Genomic DNA, 19,735 nt, shown 5'->3' on the forward strand with positions numbered 1-19,735 from the left:
CAGGCTCTGAAATGTCTATGTAACAAAGGACCCTAGCTGGTTAGAAAGAACCAACCTCTTCAAATATTTCTACAGACAATATAATCTGTTTCTACGAGACGGAACTCATGCCTGGTGCTGTTAACTGGGCCAAGAGCCCCTGCTGGTGTAGGTCATATTCAACTAAATTTGACATAGTATTAAAGTTCTCTTTCAATAGTTATCCTTGTGTATATATAGATCAATGCAATTCCTAACCCTCATAAGAGAAGCTTTTTCTGGTGTGCAGTAGATGGCCATTAATACAGAGACTTACAAGCTGGTTCAGGTGCAGAGAGAACCAGCATGTGGAAAGCTGAGCCCTAAGTGGGACATTCCCCTCCCCCTAATACCTTGTCTCCTTCATCCAAAGCTTAGAGATACTCGTGGAAGGAGGGGTGGGGAGGATACTGCAGAGAGCCAGAGATAGTGGAGGACTATTGTGAAATTGTTTTCTGATCACAACAGGGACTCACAGCCAGCAGCTGTGGCAGTAAGCGAGACAAAGTCACAGCACAGACATGACAGTGATACGTCCCACTCCTGGCTAAAGAGTAACAGGGAGAAGACAGCTGAAGAGCTAGGGGGAAGAAAGTCAGTTTACTTCAGATGCATACGTCCACTGCCCATTTCCCAGTGGGTAGCCCTACTCCTATGCGTATACTGGCCACACTGAATCAATTCGGTGAGTTTTAAAAAGAGCACATGAAGTTGAAGCAGGGGGAGTGAGGGGGGAATTGGAACAGATTTGATATCTATAATATACCAAAACATGATATATTTATGTGGAAAATTAAATAATACTTTAAAAAAAGTTTTAGTATATTCCTCATATACAGGAGTTTGGAACCTATGAAATAATTCTCATCATATACTCATTTTTCTAAATAGGCTTATATTTCCAAGCAAGTTGACTGGCTTCCTTACCTTCAGTCATCCTGACTCATTGGAAAGAGATTCTCTTCTCTCTCTGAAACTTTCCTCACCAAGGTTAATATTCACCATAGCATTACAGACACAATACCCTTCTCTGGCCTTTGGTTGTTAGAGCCCAAGGTTATGATCTCAATATTGACACAAAAATAATAGAACCAAAAATAAATGTTATCTATTGATTAATGTACATGGACCAGCATTGTATTGATATATATATATATATTAATATATACACATATATTAATATATATACACACACATATATAAACACCTAGTATAATACTTGCTATTTGTGGTGATTAATTTTATGTGCAACTTGACTGGACTCAAGGGTGCTCGGAGTGGACCACAGTCCTTCAGGGTGTGCATATGGAAGTGCACACGATAGTACATCTGGAAGATGTTAGGGTTTGGATTAACAGACTGAGTAAAGAAGGGTGCACCCTCAATCCTGGGGACAGAGCACACCTGATTTCTTGAGAATCTGATTAGAATAGACTGGAAGCAGACTTTCTGCCTGACTACTTGAGCTGGAACAAAACCATTTCTGTCTTTAGTGCCTCTGGCTCTCCAGCCATCAGCCTTGGACTAGACTCCAAATCTGCAGGGGACAGATTACGAGGCTCTGTAACCTCAATAACTGAGTGAGCCAATTGGTTCTGTCTTTTTTAGAGGAGAGCTAGAGTGGTGGCCACCATTTGAAGCAAAGCAGAAATGCTATGAGGCGGGCATCGCTGGCTCACCATCTCTTAGCTTTTGCTATTGATTCAGAGAGAAGACAGGGAAGGGGCAGCTCTTGTTTCTGCATTCCCTGACAGCAGGGTCCTCGTCTCACCACTGTCAGCCTCTCAATGCCTGACGTGCAGTAGGAATTCAGTAACATCTAGTGAAGGATGTGGGCAGACAAGCAGGTGAGTGGTCCTCTGCATGGCTGCCTCATGGAATTCCTGTTTCCTTCCAGGGGGTGGCCATGCCTCAGCTCTCCTCAGAGCTGACTCTACCCTGTCTTCGTTCTAGAACTAACAGAGTCTCTATGCTCTCCTAGGAATGTGCTGAAATATAAAGTATATTTAGCAGGACTGAAAATACATCCTGCAAAGTTGAACGTTCTTGGAGGGTGGGGATTTATTTTTATTCATGTTGTGTTTGGGTCCCAGCACAGGGCTTGCCACGCAGACTGCCAACAAACAGCAGTTGAGTTAAATTCTATGTCTTGCCTGTCCATTCGCATCAGTCAAGATGCTTATTCAGATTAAACAATCATGAATGAAAAAAAAAAATAAAGGGAACAAAGGAAAAGGATAGAGACCATATAGCACAGTGGTGAAACTATACAATACTCACCCAGGCTCTGCTGGAAGGCTGCCTGATCCCCGACCAGGACATGCAGCAGTCTTCCTCACATCTCCCCAGCCTTGCTCTTGCTCAACAGAGCAAGTGGCCATTTGTGGCAGAGTTTTGTTTTGTTTTGTTTTGTTTTGTTTTCTCATTGTTGTAACAAAATACCCGAGACTAGCAGCGGTGGAAGGAAGGGCTCACAGGCTTAGGTGAGGTCCATCACTGTGGGAAGGTGCATGCCAGGCGCTTGACATGGATTATCACATTGCACCTACAATTATGAAGTAGGGAGAAATTAACGTGGCACTTAGTTCAGGTACTCTTTTTGCTTCAGCCCAGGTCCCCAGCCTGGCACCAGTAGAGTTTGAGTGACTTTTCTTTTTCAGTTAGATATCCCTGGAAATTCCTCCTGGGGTGTTCTTGATGATTCTGAGTCTAGTCAGGTGACCCCTTTCCCGTCTACCATGTCGGCACTGATTGGTAAATAAAAATCATTTTCAGGTACCTGACGAGCTCTCACTCAGTGCCATTAAACACATCAGTCTAGGACTCAACTTCCCAAGGAAAGTTTTTTGCTCTTAAGACAGACAAGCCACCCTGATCTCTGTTCTGTGCTGCTGGACTCCTCTCCTGGTCACTCAAACACCAGCACAAATACCACCTTGCCTTTTGCTCAACTGGCATACCATTCTGTCTTCTTGGATAACATCGTCTGTGGGAACATTTTATGGTTTCTGCTGATGCTGGGATATCTTAGATTCTCTCTGATGAATCTGAGGTCTCTTCACAACTGAATTTCTCTATATAGGTCCCTTCCCTAGTTTCGGAACCCTCTAGTTTAGCCCTGGAGGTCTTTTGCAAGTGACCCCTTAAGCTTCTTATCCTCCCCTCAGTTCACTTGTGTAAGCATTTTCAGAAGGGTCTCTGTGTTTTAAACACTGGGGATAAATAAAAATAACAGGCAGTGGGCGCCTTGCAAAAGGTGAACTGACACAGAAGCACATATGGGAGAGGGCAAGTGGGTGATAGTGAGACTAGTTCAGGACATTCTTCCCTCGGAAGTAGACTCTGTAATAAGAATCTGTATGTGGCCTGTTTACTGGGAGGTGATCCAAGAAAGCATGTTGAGAGAGTGGGCCAGAGATAGAAAAGCTTCTCTTGCATTATTCAAAAGTAGATAAGTGCTATGGGTAACTGGGGCAGTCTTGCTTCGAATCCTCTGGGGGCACCGTGTAGAGATAACCCTTTGAGATATCAACAGGCTCCTGCCCATTGTGGATTAAGGGTTACTTTTCAAGCATTGGCCTCTGGGCCCTTTCAGCCCTCCTGTGGAGATGATGAGTCTCTGTGCTCAGACACTTGTAAAACAAAGCTGTAGATGTGTGCAGGAGTTGCCCCTCGACTCTCAAGTGGATATGAGAAAGTACACAATGACCCCTGTTAAGTTGACAGAGTCGGTTCAGGTGTGTTTGGACAGAAGAACCTGGGAGTTCTTCCAGGTAAGCAAGTAGGAAAGGGTTTCAGATCCAGAAGACAAGATCAACAGACCAGAGGCGAGACTGAAGCAGGCTGGTACCATTTGTATCTGCCTTCTGATGCCAGGACACAAAGTATCCAACAGCATGAGGAAAGTGGCTGCTATGCTTTTTGTCTGCCCAGCCCATGGGTCATTGTAGCCATGCAAACAACAGCTAACACCATTTTCCCAGGCCTGCTGCAGACTATAGGGGTGCCTGAATGATCAAGCCAGGAAGTTCACTGTGGGGGGGAGGGGGGCTTATCTCCAGTTTTACAGAACACAATTAAGCCCTCTGCAGATTCCACCTTGCATATTCCTTTACCTTGAAGGAGATTTTCTTTTCCTGAAAGTCTATATTTTTTTACTCTAATCTTTAGTAGGGTTATGCAAAATAAAGACCTCAAGAAAAACGTGTGACATTTTCATTTCTTTATGAAGAAGTATAATTGGGAGTCTTGGGATAACAGAGCCTGTGTTATGTACAGAAGAAACAACCTTCACCCAGAAAAAAAGAACAGTAGAGAACAGGAAAGACTCACTTCAAACATATTCTGCTGGGTAGAAACAAATAAATAACATAGAAATGCAGGCAGCGAGGAGAGCCTCTGTGCTTTGGGTGGATCTGAAGGGTTTGCCTGTGCACAGGTTGCAGGAAGCAGGTTTTGCTGAGTATCAGAGCTTGCCCTGTCCTCAGCAGCACCCGTCGATGATGCTCTTTCTCCACTGTAGTGTGCTCTATTTCATCAAGAGTCAAGGATAAGGGGGAAAACCAATGATAAAAATAACGGGTATTTTGGAAACTGTTCTTGTTTATGTCATTTCATTTTTTTTTAAAGGAAGCTGGGAACAGGGATGGGAGAGGAGGGCAGAGTGTTTCGAAACTAATTATAGCATTAAAATCCTCTAAGAGCATTGTTCCGGCCTCTGTCATAGGAGCGGCTTCATCCTGATGCATGAGTCAGAGGCACCCAGGGTCAAGAACCATCATGACAGTTGGGGGTGTAGCTGGAGTGCATGCTAATGTGGACTATGGGGCAGAGCTTCACAGCATGGCATTGTTGACATGGGGGCAGGCAGAGTCCCTGCCACCTATGTGCTGTCACCTATGTTCTGTCACCTATGTGCTGTCCTGTCTGCTATCCTGTCAGCTGTAGAATGTTTAGTGTTCTATGGCCTGCATCCTCTAGTGGACATGGTAGATGCCATATCCCTTGCCAGAGCCCAGAATGTCTCCACAAAGTGTCCTTCAAAGGGCAGAGTCACCCCTATTTGTGAGCCACTCACATGGAGTCACACAATCTTGGAAGCAAATTTGTTTTCTTTATTTTTGTTGGTCTTGATCTCAGTATGCTGTCCAGACCGGCCTCCAACTTGCCAGCCTCCTGGGTTTTTGTTTTTGTTTTCTGTTTTGTTTTAGTTTTTGTAATCTGTTGGGTATAATTGTTTACAATGGCTGGCATATAATGGATGCTCAATGAATTTTTTAACAATGAACTGTTTGAAACGTATCAACTAACAAAAGCAGAAGAGCCACAAACAAGGACATAGACCTCTAAAGAGACCCATGCATTTAAGGGTGTCATTCCTAGGGAATATCTATCCCCGAAATCTCAATGTTCTTTTTGGTTCAGATCTGTCCAGGAAACACTGATTACTTAGTGCAGTGAGACTCTGGAAGAAAATATATCTTTACTCTCTTGAAATCACGTGAACATGCATCATGGGTAATTTGAGTAGAATGTGGCACCTCCAGAAACACCGAGTCTCAGCTGGTTCTGCAGGAGCCCAGTGGGAAGCTCGCCTACTCAGTCTGTGCAAAATGTAGCAGCAACAATAAGGAGTCATTCCATAGCCGTGTGGAGGGACAGCAGGAACATGTGAACAGAGAGGGGTGAGGGGCGGGGCTATGGAGACCAGGGAGAGTCCAGGCATAGAACAACATGGACAGGCAATGGAACAAGGATAGGGAGGGCTGCTACACATGCTGTGTGTGCCCTGATGTGGCTAAGTTCAGGAATGATATGAGACAGAGTCAGAGGCCACAGAGGGCCCCAAATTCCTACTGAGGAATGCGGACACCGAGAGCAGCTCATTCAGCAAGTAGCCTAGATAATCTGACTTGTGCAGCACGAGGCCTAGGCTTCTAGAACAGGGCCAGGTAGAGATCATCGTAATGTTCCAGAGATACAACAGCAGGACGTACTCTATGTGATAAGACAAAACAGTACAGAGTCCAAACAGAGAATGAGTTGGTTTACAGTGGCTAAGCCCAGAGAATCTACCCATGGCTGAGTGGTCTTTGAAAGCCTGTTGAGATGTAAGGAGTATTTATTCTTGATCCCTGTACTGCAGTGTCTCAGGCTTGTATGTCCTTGTGTTGCATTAGTTAGAGAGACACAGATATGCATAAGGATAGATATAATGTTCCTCGTAGGCCCTTTTATGTTTGAGAATTTTTTGGCATATGCACATATGTACGTGTGTGTGTGTGTGTGATCTGTATGGTGTGTGTGTATGGTGTTTCTGTATGTATTTTGGAGAGAAGGGTGGCAGTGAGAATAGATAAATACATAGAAAATTGAAAAAAAAAAAAAAGAACCTCTGTTTCCCTGGAATCCACAAAACAAAAACAAAACAAAAGCAAAAACAAAAATAAAAACAAAAAACAAAAACGAAAACAGATTTACTGTTCTCATGGGCTAGTTTTCTGGTTTCCCCCAGTTAGCTTCAGTTCCTGCTGAGTTCAAACAGGCAAGCAGAGTTGGGCACCACACATTGAGAAGTGGTATCTGGCAGAGAGAGAGAGACCGACCGTCAGTCCCCAAATAGAAAAACACATTAGCTAGGGGTCAGTTAGCACCAGGGCAAATAACTCCACATGCCTTCTTGGGACATGGCTCTGTTACGGCATGGAACAATGAACGTGTTTTTAGAAGTTTCCATTTTTGGGGAAAAGTGTTTGCTTTCAGTTGTCTGAAAGTGCTTTATTTAGAGTCCCTTGTTCTCGGTGTCTTGGGACATCAGACGCTGCTGCAGTCCCATTTAATTGGAGCATCAGACTTTCTGCTGCCGCTCCTCTGGTTTAGTCTTCCTACTCAAGTGTGGTGCTTCTTTCCCTCCCTTCTGCTGGAGAATCCCACATGCCTCTTCCCAGAGCCGCAGTATACAAGATAAACTCAACTCCAGTAATCTGTGTTTGAAAACGAGGTGGCAATTCTGCCGTTCTGCCCTAATTCACGGCCTCATCATTGAATGATCACAGTCTCAAATGGCACTTTTAATTCGTTTACAGCAGCTGGTGAATGGTGGGAGCAGATGCTCTCACTCAGTGGAGCGGCTTCTGCAGTACCAGCAGGAAGGACAAAAGATAATGAATATCCCCTCTCCCCAGATCTCAACTGTGGGCGTCCGTGCTGGGCACTATTGCCTACCAGGAGCTGGGAGGTGAGGCTAGGGGAGCCTCTGTGTGACCTTGGCTCAGTGTGGGACTTGATCTGAAGCTAATACTATGCTTAGCCTCTTTGTCCTAAGGAACAAAGGCATGGTAGCCAGACTAGCCCACCAAGCTATTGTTTACAGGGCAGCTCTTATAGGGAGGACTCCCACACGCCAGAAGACTGGCTTATGAACAGGTCACTCGGCTGATCTTGTTCACTGCTGTGTTCACTTGGTCCTACATTTCCCTAACAGTTACCTGCACCCAGGCTTCGCTTCCAGACCCAACCAGAATGGGCAGATGGCATATGATGACAATGGTGGAAGGCAAGAGGAACAAACATGACAGAACTACTCTCCTATTGACCTAAAGGGTATCTCCAAAATCAGTGAACTAAAGCTTAACCTGGTGAGTAAAAAGACTCTAACCAAATGTGTATGTCTGTGCGAGTGTCTGTGTGTGTGTGTGTGTGTGTGTGTGTGTGTGTGTGTATGTCTGTGTGTGTGTGTGTGTCTGAGTACATGTCTGTGTCTGTGTGTCTGTGTCTTTGTTTCTGTGTGCATGTCTGTGTATGTCTGTGTGTTCTGAGTATATGTCTGAGTATGTGTGTGTGTGTGTGTGTGTGTGTGTGTGTGTGTGTGTGTGTGTGTGTCTATGTGTGGCACAGGAAGGCCAGAGGATAATCACCATATCACCATTCACTTTCCTTCCCCCATCCCACTCTGAAACAGGATCTCTTATTAGCCTGGAACTTACCGAGCAGTCTAGATCAGCTGCCCGTTGAGATCTGAAAGCCTACCATCCTCACCTCGTAGCCCTGGTACTACAAGTACTTGCCCCTTACTTGGCTCTTTATGTGGGACACAGAACTGGGCCGAGGTCCTCACATTCTCGGGTAAACCTTTTACTGTTCTGTCTCCACAGCCTGTGACCAACTGGTACAGTGAGTAGCCAGCTGTCAGTGAGCCGCCGCAGGTTACTCACAGGCAGCTAACTATTTAAACTGAGCCCAGATAAAGCACAGGGTATGCTTTTCCAAGTCTGGCTGTGCCTGTACCCCGTGACATTCTCATGCATTGCTTCTCTTCCGCAGTCCTAGAAATATCCAGCAGCTGAAGAGTCATTCTTCATCACTCTAGCTCTGGGGTCCAAAACCCCAGGAATTGTTTTCTGCCCCATCACCCCTCATTCAATTAGCTATATCTAAAGCTTTATTGTAAATAATCGCACCATATAGCTTCAAATGGCTTAAAACTATCCTGCCATTACATGTCTCCAAGTTCTCTATGAGTAGAGGTCTCTAGCCCCCGTCAGGAAGAAGGACACTCCATTGAGATGGTTGTGCCGCTTACCCAACGTAATTAGCGGCTTCTGATCCATCTGGCAGGAGTCTAAGTGTGGCCCACACTCTAACTGTCTCCCTGGCACACTGGGCACTTGGGGTTCTGTTGGTTCTGTTGTATTCAGTTCTTCTATTGTTCCCCTCTAATCGCTAATCTTTGTAACACTAAGCTCTGTTTTCTCCCTGTGATTTAGGGTCCATGTAGGTCGCACTTGTAATACAGTGTCTTATATAATCCCCCTGCACTGGGTGTCCACACCCAAGGCCTTATTTTACAGGCTCGAACATTTGCCTGGATTTGCCAACACTGCCAGGGAACCTCAACTACTACCTGGGTCACCATAATTTTCCTACATTTTGGACATTTACTACTTTCTTTTTGCCATTGTTGCTGATGACCTGCTTACTTTTCTCTGATCTCCACTCTCCTGGGCCTACCTACATATTTTGTGTATCTCTTGCCACTGGGTAATGTCTCATCAAATTGCCTCACCTGTCCCCTAGGTTTAAGTCACTCTTCACACCAGGACACATGGAAAACATCTACTGATGAGCCTGCATTTCCCTAAATGGGTGTCAAGGTTTCTAGACCACGCATCTGTGCTCCTGCTGCAGTTGGGACTCCTCCAGTCTCCCAAGGATGTCAGGGGAAGCTTTGGAAATGTCTGGGAGATGGACATGTGCTATGGAGTAGCTTTTGCTGAGCAGAACTGGAGTGGAGTGAAGACCTGGTTGTCCCCTGGGTTGCCTAGGACTGTAAATTGGACCCTATCTTTAAGAGACACAAATAAGGACTTGCATGCTTCAAAAACTACTTTTAGTTGATAAATGTATTTTGTTTGAATGTGATTTTGAAAAGAGACTGGATCATGTGGAACTCTAGAACCATAAAAACCCCATTTGGACACTGTCCCAGGTCCCTGAAGAGTACAATTGTTTTGCAAACCATCATCTGGCAAGTTCTTAGGAGGGCACTGTTTCCATCTGGAAATAAAGTTTATCCAAATTCCAACATGGTTTCCAACGACACAATCCTCATCTGGAAATCCCACTTCCTTTCTTGGCTCCTTAAATCTCTGGATCAAGAGGAATGGGACTTTTACTGACAGTAAGCATTCTGAGCATCCTGCCAGGCTGCCAGGAAAGCCCCACTGCACAGGAAAGAGGAAGAAAAGTCAAAGTTTGAGTATCTCATTACCCACACCTTATAAAGCTCCTAGCGAGTGGCCTGTATATATAATTGTGTCATTTATTTATCATTCTTATCATTGTGTGCATATATATGTGTGTGTGTGCATATATATATATATATATATACATATATATATATATGTTTTACAATACTTTGAATCCTTACCAGCATTTGGTGCAGCTAGTAGCTTTATTTATTTTATTTTGACAGTTGCTTTAACTTGCAGTTACCTAATGACACATAATATTGGGCATCAATTTATATGTTTATTTGCTATGATATATATATCACATACATATACATATACACATACATACATGCATATATACATGCATACATACAAACATCTCACCATGAATTCTGGTGATCAAATTCAGGTAAGTCAGGCATGCATAGCAAGTGTATTTATCCACAGAGCCATCCAGCTAGCTTTGGGTTTGTTTTTAAAGTAAGCAAGATAAACTCAGTTGGGTAAGGGAAGATGGTGAAACCCACAAGCCTGAGAAGGGAATCAGGAACTCTGGGATCTTCTGATATTGGGGGTTTTTGTTTGTTTTTTTGTTTTTCATCCTCTATAAAGATGTTCAGGGCCGTGAAATCTATTGCATCAATGGAATCATGTTTTTATGAGTAAGATTAAATGCACGGAGATGCTAAGAATGTTAGAACCAAAAGTTTTAGATGTGTGTGAGAGTGTAGAGATGGACCAGTTTTGTTTCAAACAATCTGACACCAACAGCAAAAGATTGACAGTCCCTAAACCTGAACAGACGAGAGCTGTGCTTATTGCCCTGAGTACAGCAGGAGCAACCTTCTGCAGTTATATTGACTCTAATAACGGACAAAGGAACACACATTTACTTAGTAGAAGGCAATGGAGCAAGTCTCTCCTGCATTTTCCCACTCAACACTCCTCCTCCATGCTCAGTCGCTGCACCAAAGGCTGCCTTAAATACCCTTAAATGCCCCACTTCCTTTGAACAGAAGTCAACTCTTCAGTCACCTTTGGTCAGTCTAGGGTTATGCCAAGAAGAAATCTCTTCAAAATGTCTAATACCTGAGGGACAGGTGGAAACACTGCGCCAGGATCCCAGTGCACCTTGCTCCCTTCTCAGGCCCCTGGGTTCTGGCCTCATCACTTCCCCCAAATGTGCTTATTTTGCTCACTTTAAAACCCAGGGCTGGGCTGATAGCACTACCTGAGTGATTGCCAGAAGCCATGGTGGAACAGCGAGCCCCTGGTGACAACTGGAGAAAGCCTGCCTCCAAACACCACCACTGGGAGGTTGTAGAAAATGTTCCCTAAAAGGATTGTGGTGAGTGGCAGCTACCACTCACAAAGGGCTGGAACTAGTGCCTGTTGTGAGCAGGTATGCAAAGATCCTGGAAATCTAAAGCTATAAGGGAAATATTTGCAAAAGACATATCTAATCAAGAACAGTTATCCAAAATATGCAAAGAACTTGGAGAGTTGACATCAGGAAAATGAACAGTAGATGTGATCAGACATCTCACAAGAGAGGTTCACACAGCTGGAAATAAATATACAAAACAACGCCCAACATTATGTGCGATAACTGCAAGTTAATACAGCCATTAGAGAAAACCAAAACCAACCAACCAAACAAACAAACAAACAAACAACCAAAAAACCCAAACCACTGGCCGGACCAAACAACTCCAGGATTGGAAGCACTGTGCAACCTCATGGATGGCTGCTGGGGTGTGAACGGGACAGCCTCCCGAGAGATGCTTGTTGGCCAGACAAAAGCAAGGGTTCCCACCCTACCACCTGACCCAACCCTTCTGCCCCTTGGACTCTCTCACAGAGTTGAGAAGGTTGGTTCTTTACACTCAAATCCTACAGCAGCTGTGTCCATAACTGTCTCAATCTGGTGTCCAACAAAACAGCTCTCAATTGATGAATGGATAAATAAATTATTGCACATCCTCATCCTGGCTTGAGGTAGTGTCCAGTGAAGCAGAAATGAACCATGAAACCATGAAAAGACACGGAGGAATCCGATCGCTGTATTCTTAACTGAGAGCAGCTATCATACTGTGTGATGCTAACTATGTGAGGTTCAAGAAAAGGAAAATTTATAAAGACAATAAAAAAAAACCCAGGGGTTGTCCTAGGCTTTCCAAATTCTGTTGCTGTGATAAAGAGTAACCCAGGGGAGACAGGGTGTATTTTAGCCCAGGTTACACTCCATCATTGTGCAGCAAGTGTCGGCTGCAGGAGCTTGAGGCAGCTGGTCAGAGACACCCAGAATAAAGAGAGAAGGTGTGGATGTGCTGGCTTGGTACTCAGCAAGGTGCTTGGTGCTCTACAGTCCAGGGCCCCAAACCAGGGGACAGCGTCACCTCCTTCCCCGTCAATTAAGGCAAGTAAGATAATCTCTCCATTAACATGCCATCCCAGGGGCTGCGAGGGTTTGGGAGGGGAGCGCTATGAGGAGCAGAGAAGACTGCAGGAGCAGGAGTGTGTGATACTGTGACAGTGGTGGGTGGGGTACACTTCAGAAAGCCACAGGATATTCAGATGATCCAGAACACAAGAACCTTAATGTCGAACACAGACTTTGGGTGATGATTACATGTCATCGTGACCTCATTAACCATAACAAGTGGCTGACATGGGATTTTCGGAGAGGGGAAGACTGTGAAAACAAAGAAGCGAAGGGATTGTGGTAACCTGTTCACAAGCCTGCAAATTCTTTGAAAATAAAAAAGACCTATTTTCGAAAAAGTAAAAGACTATGGGAAGACATCCCATACTAATGTTAGCCAGAATAAAGTTGAAGTGGGTACATTACTACCAGAAAAACTAGATAGTATTATCAGGAACAAAGAAGGCTCTTTTTGTGATGATAGCGTGGATAGTTCTTTGGGAGGAAGAAGTACATTGTGTACCTGGGGACACTGATCAAAGCAATCAACTCCAAGAAAGATTTTTAATAAAATTGCAGAGCTCTAAGAAAAAAGAAAGGAAAAAAACCACTTTGAGCATCTAGAATAAAAGAAAAAGAACATTAAATTATTATCACACTTTTTGACAGAAACATTTTATGCCAGAGGAAAATGGAGTATGTTCAAGATATTCAAGAGAAGAAAATGTGAGTCAAAGATTGCATATTCAGCAGAAGTGAACGCCAGATACAAAGGAAGACAGACGTAATGTGAGCAGCAATCTAGCCCTTTCTGAGAAATCTCCTAGGGAACACAGCTGGCACAGGCGAAATGACCAGACACACTCAGGAGGAACACTGGAAAAAAACTGAGACTCTATAAGAGTTAAAGAGAGCATGAAATACACAAGTGGATTTCTGATGGCTTAGATGAAGGCAAATATATTTTTAAATAGGATAGATGGAGTGATTGTGCACAAAAACATTTTAAAATGTCTTCAGTGGTAGGGTTCTGAGTGTGCTTTCTATATAATATGGGATAAAACAAATGAGTGATTGTAGATTCTGAGTTTCTTTTTTTTGATAAATTTTTTTCTCCATCTTTATTAAATTGGGGGATTCTGAGTTTCTATTGCTCCCCGTGTCCTTGAGAATCAGAAATTTCAGTGTGGAGGAAAGAAAATACAATCACAAATACAAACAATCACACTTTTCATATGTGTACTTCTCACATGTGTGTGTATTTTCACAGATATAGATGTGAATAAGATTTACACATCTGTATAGACATATTGATTTCCCTCCAAATCCCAGGTCTGGGCACGGGAAAAGCCTAAAAACAATGGTCAATCTAGCGGCAATCTGTATCCTCAAATTTAGACTTCTGTCGGAATGCCATTTCTCCCTCAAAAGCAGCAAATATCTTTAGAGAAATGGTTGATTCTGACCAAGGCAGGAAATGCACAAGATGGCCAATTTGTCACACTGGTTAGCAAGGAAGCTATCAAAACTCCGGTGCTGTGACAATGGGACTCACGGGCCCATTTATTGAGAAGCCCCATTAATCAAGGTCAGGAAACGGCTCAGCCTCGGTACTGCCTGTCATTTCAGTGGGCTGACAACCATTGCCTAGTTTTAAATCTCGAATCCCATGATGCTATTTAAACATTCGTGAAGTCCGTCATCTAAAGAGGATGTGAGTGCTTCATTACCTGCTCTTTTTGTACCTTAAGACTATGCATTTGGTAGCATGTCTCCTAACAGACAGGAAAATGACAGCATAGCCAATCTTAGCCCTAACTAAAGACCAGTTATAGGTGCACGAACATTTAAAGGCTAACAGAATAAGGAGGAGATGTGACAAAGATGTACCTCTGTCACTCTAGACAAGCAGAATTAATGCTGGGTACATCTTGCCAAGTTCAGATTAGTTGGAGGCACAACAGAGAAGCCATCAGTATATGATTTTGAAACTGGACATAAAACCACTCATACCTTTCATCCCTGAACTTGAGAGAGATAAGCAGGAGGATCAGGAATTTAAAATTATCCTTGCCTCTGTGGCAAGTTCAAGGTCAGCCTAAGCTACATATGCTACTCTGTCTCAGAAAACATGTGGAAAAAGAGATACGATCTTGATGTCCTCTTTGCAAACTCTCCCCAGGTGTTTTGCTTTCCCTGAAAATTTCTGGCATTAACTATAATCAAAGTAACTCCAATAATAATTTTTATTTTAGCCAGGCTCTTTCAGACTTGATAAAGAGGTTCTTTTGAAGTAAAGATACGTACTGAAAAAACACACACACACACACACACACACACAAGAAAGGCATGACTTCAAGCTGCCATATCCCCCTCAGGTTTCCAGAATTTCAGGTAAGGATGGTCAGGACCCACAGAGATGAGGGACAGTAGCTCAGAACCATGTGTGGCATCATCTGAGCTGTTTGTGGTGCCTTCCCCAAAGGAAGGTTCTGGTCAGTCCCTTGTGGAACAGTTTGTCACAGGGAACTGCATATGGACAGAAAGCCTCACGTAGACAGAGCTCTAAGCCACACACTTTCGAGACCATTTGTCTCCTGCCTTGTCTTCTTCCCTCACCTTATTTATCTAGGAACTAGACTTGGCCACCGAGTCTTTGGAGCAGTGTCAGTGTGTGTGTGTGTGTGTGTGTGTGTGTGTGTGTGTGTGTGTGTGTGTGTGTGTGAACAATATCCCTTTCTCCACCAGGATCTTGGAGCAACAGTGTGGTGATTCCCTGCAGCCATCCTGGATGTGAGGGTAGGTAGAGATAGAGACCTGTTCTAAGGGTGGAAAGAACTGGGGGGTTGGAGGCTGTGTCGGCAAGGATCCAGCTGAGCCCCTGTACTGGCCTCAGTTTACCTAATTTTGGTCTTTCTCTCTCTCTCTCTCTCTCTCTCTCTCTCTCTCTCTCTCTCTCTCTCTCTTTCTTCTTTTAAAGATTTACTTATTTTGTGTGAGCACACTGAAGTGTCTTCAGATACACCAGAAGAGGGCATCGGATCCCACTACAGATGGTTGTGAGCCACCACGTGGTTGCTGGGAATTGAACTCAGGACCTCTGGAAGAGCAGTCAGTGCTCTTAACTGCTGAGCCATCTCTCCTGCCTTTTGGACGTGTTTCATGTGAAGAAATTAAGCCACTAGTCTTTAGATATTTTCTGTTTTTAAGCAGTTGAATGTTTTGTTTGTTGTCTTCACCCCCATACAAACCAGTCAATCAAAGTTCACAGAGCCTGGGTGCCTTCCCCTAAGGCAGCCCAGTGAGCTGCCTAACCAGTTAACATTTCTCAAACATGATGCCTACAGTGTCAGGCCTTAATTTTCCTGTGACTGTCAGAATGTTGACAGGAATCTTCTAGAAGTGCAGTGCCCTTGACCTAAGTACTGTTTGTGGCAAACACTTTTACTTACCCATGCTGCAGTCATTTTCTCTGACTGACAAAGAGCTGACTTCGTCTCAGTCTTAAGTGTCTGTGCTGAAGTGGTGTTGGGCGTGCCTCTCTCTGTGTGGTTCCTTCTGCTGCATGCTTGGCTCGGTCTTCTTGCCCCACCATTCCGTTTTCTTAGCTTCTCTATGCATACAGCAGAAAATGGCCTTGCTGAAGCCACCAAATTCCCTTGAGGCATACAGATAGCCATTTCAAAAAGAATAAACTTCTAAGATACAGTTTTAGGTAAATTTATTTCTTTGATCTAATTAATTGGCTGTGGAATAGCAAGGGCTGCAGCCACTCAAATAAATAACATGAGTGTAACACTCGGAAAACTTCGAGGAGTGGGAGACACCCAAGGGAGTATCTACAGCCTTGGTCTCCATGGCCACACCCGTTTCAAGGCTGTGAGGTTGAGTCCAGGACCCAGGGATCCCACTGGTTGCACAGCTCCCCAAATACTGGAAAAGACCTCCACCATTAGAAAGGTATGATGTACCAGCTGTCCACTAGTGCTCTTCTTTAAGTCTTCCCGGATCTCAGTCTCCGGGGCAGGTAGTTTTCTTTATCCTCGGAAGTAGGATAGTATTACCACGTAACTAATTCTGGCCAATGAGATGTGAGAACTTGGTGGTTGGGGGAGGCCTTGGAAATGGTCTTTTTTTTTTTTTCCTTTACATGACACTGTGTCTCAGATGGTGGCTTCTCAATCCATTAGGTTTTACAGCACCGAGTGCCTGCGATAGGCAAACACTGTAAGCAGAAGGAAGTCCCCGAGACTTGGGTCTGTTCCTATAGTTCACCTTTTCTGTCACAATAGGTGCTATGTCACTGGGCAGGGGCCTCTGGGGAAAAAAACATGTGAAAATTCTAACTCATAGCATGTTCGAGACACCAATTTCTCTTCTCTTGGTCCTGAATCTCCCATGAATGCCTTGCCCCACCTAAGCAAGCAAACCACCATGCCTTAGTAGCGATTCTATCATAAAGCCGCACAGGAAGACTGCCTCGCTTGCGTGGACAGGGGTGATACCCAAGGAGTATCGGTAGGGTTTGGTTAAGGAATGTGACAGTCCAAATGCGGAAAGCGCTGTCCCTTTGTTAAACCCCATTCTTGCTCTCAGAAAAACCAGAACCTGTGGCAAGGGAGCAGGGTACCCCCAAACTTCTAGATAAAGATTCTTACGGTGTTCCCAGGGCCGAGGAAGCAATGCGGGGAGAAGCTTAGGCGTATGGAAAACTCAGCTGAAGGCCTGGGGCGCTCCGGCACACACAGCTCCCAAATGTGGGAATGCTATGTGATGATTTTATGAAATATAAAAGTCAAATGAATTTTTCATGAAGAAGTTATCTTCCCAAGATGCAATAATGGAAAATTCCTTTCAAGAACTGGTGTTTAGACCTCACAAAAATGCGCGGCAAATTGCATTGTGATTTATTTGTCAATGTTTTTATAGGTTAGGCGTTACTTTCTACCCCACAGCTGGAGTCAATTTTTAATATTTAAAAGTGGAAAGAAAGCAAAACCTAAACACATCCAGAGCTGTCTGTTTTAGATTGAGCTTTTCCCAAACAGTGCTGTTTAGAACTGACCCCTGAGCATGGTCGGTCAGCTGCCAGCTGGCCCTTACTTCCCTGAAACATAGCATTAAAATACCTGGGGCTGGGCAGACTGCACGTAAGACCTCCTAAATTGTAGCTGGTGGGTCTAGTGTTTATAACCAATTTCAAATGCATGTAGCCTGTCTGCCCTCTCAATTGGAGAAGGAAAAGTCTTTTTGCTTTTTATTCTGCGTTTCCCTTCATGCCCCTAGCTCAAGGTGCTGTGAACATAATTTTCAGGTCCAGCGGTTTCTGGATCCAGTAAACAGCAAGGTGAATGGGAATCCCCTGGGCACCTCCTTTATTTGTTGTGTGCCATCCATCCAACTACAGAAAAGCATCTTCCTGGGCTTTCAGGTCAAATAATATGCTGGCTTTGCACTTGAGAGCTCATGACAGGATTCAAATTCACAGCAAAGAGATCGAGCCTACACCCCTAATCCCATTGCTTGGGCCAAATCTACTGGCTTGAATGTGGGTCTCACCCTATCGTGTGACCAGGGATTTACAAAATAAGACTGGGTCTCTGTTTTGTGAGACATCACGCAATAGTCCCAGCAGCACTGTGCATGTGAGTGTGTGTGTGTGTGTGTGTGTGTGTGTCTGTGTCTGTGTCTGTGTCTGTGTCTGTGTCTGTGTCCATGTTATCACATCATACTTCATGCTCAGTTGTAGCCTCTACTCCTGAAGCCATTAAGCTGGCACTGGCTGCTGCTAAGGGGGGAATGTATGTGCTTACCAACTCTGGGTTCAGTAACACACAACATCTGGAGGGAGGGAAAAACAACCCTAATTGTGACCGACACAATTCCTTTGGGTAATATGGTTGATACCCCTTCTTATGAAGGGGGCGTTTCTCTAGTCTTCTCCTGCTTTTTTCTTCTTGATCACTCTAGAGCCAAGACCCACAGGAAGAGTTGGTTTATTTCCAAATGCGTGTGTTGGTCCTGTTGAATCTGCTAGCTCAGGGCTCCTGGTGCTGCTAATACTACTCCCAGTCAGGCTTAGAAGCACTGACCACTTACTTCATAGACACAAGCCTCAGTTGGAAGGAGCCTCTTTTGTACAATATGGAAAGGTCAGATGTGCCAGGATTTGGGCATCAGATTCAGCTACCGTGCCCTTTCCTCAGTGCACTCCACAGAAGCAGCATGCCCAGGAGAACCCCTTCAGCACGCTGCCCTAATACATAGCATCAAAGACATGAGATGGTAAGTGATTATTTCCCTGTAGGAAAAGGGTTTCTTGTGTCACAGAAAGGATTTGTCACGGATTTCCTTCTAAAAGCACACACCCTAAACCCACTCCCACACATGATTCGATTTAACCCGAAAATCTTCATAAAATACACCTAAATGCATTACGAGATACAAGAGCAACCACGACGAAAGTGCAGAGGCCCTGCCCGCCAGCAGGGGGAGCTCTTCCCCCTGGTTCAGGCTGCCTTTCTAGTTCTCCAGTGGTCCACCCTGTTGCTCAAACAATTTTGCTTGGGTTTAAAGAGGGTGGAGTGAAGACAGAAGCCGGCTGTCCAAAACAACAGATACCCGGGGGGTGTGGTGTGGTGGGGGTGGTGTACTTTATCCCGAGGGCAGAGGACAGCCACTAAAGGATTCTCAGAAATGTGTGGCTTTGAATTAAGGCATCCTGTCTTTTTTGGCTCAGTATCTGGCCTATTTGAGGAATCTATTGAAACAGGCCACTTGGCACCGGTTGTGATGCTGTTAGAGAGTTCATGGGCAAGACATTCTGAGAAAGGGGTTGAAGATAAGCATCAGGAGGAAAGTACACTGCCTCCAGAAAACCAAGAGAGGCAGAGCCACCCCTGAGCTGGACCGCAGTGCACACACAATGCACGAATGGAATCCAAACATGGTCCAGAGACCAAAAGCTCACACAAGCAAGTGACTTTTCTGAAGAAAGAGCTGGGAAAATGGTATTTCCTTCATGTGCTGAGGAACAAAGTCAAGATATTCTGGGGGAAGATGTGAGCTCCCAGGCACACAACTGGGAGCCATCCGAAATCCGCCAACAGCTGTGATGTGGAGAGTACAACCACATGTCTTCAGAGACTCCCAAAGGCAGAGGAACCAAGAGAAAGTGATGAAAGGGAGAAACTAGTGTCTTCCTAAACGTTAATAAAAGAATCAGGCTGCCGCTAGACCGATCCAGCATTCAGGAGGATCTTTTAAATCTGATCTATTTAGAATTCCTCAAGGGCCTCCCATTGCCTCTAGAGCCCTAACTCTTTAATGTGATTTGGGAGCCTTGCGTACTCTCACCCCTGAGGCCGCCATGTTCCACCCTTTCTGCTATCTATGCCTTTCTGAAAATCTTGCAGTTCTCTGTTCCAGGTGGTTCTGTCTTCAGTCCTAGTGCTGTTGTCGAATGCTTGTTGGACAGTCTCCTGGAGACAGAGACCTGCATTCACTTTCTCTGCCCTAGGTTTGCCACACACAGCTTCCTGTCCTCTCAGTGTGTCCCCGT

The sequence above is a fragment of the Rattus norvegicus genome, chromosome 7, assembly GCF_036323735.1.
Source record: "Rattus norvegicus strain BN/NHsdMcwi chromosome 7, GRCr8, whole genome shotgun sequence".
In the NCBI taxonomy this organism is placed as follows: domain Eukaryota; kingdom Metazoa; phylum Chordata; class Mammalia; order Rodentia; family Muridae; genus Rattus; species Rattus norvegicus.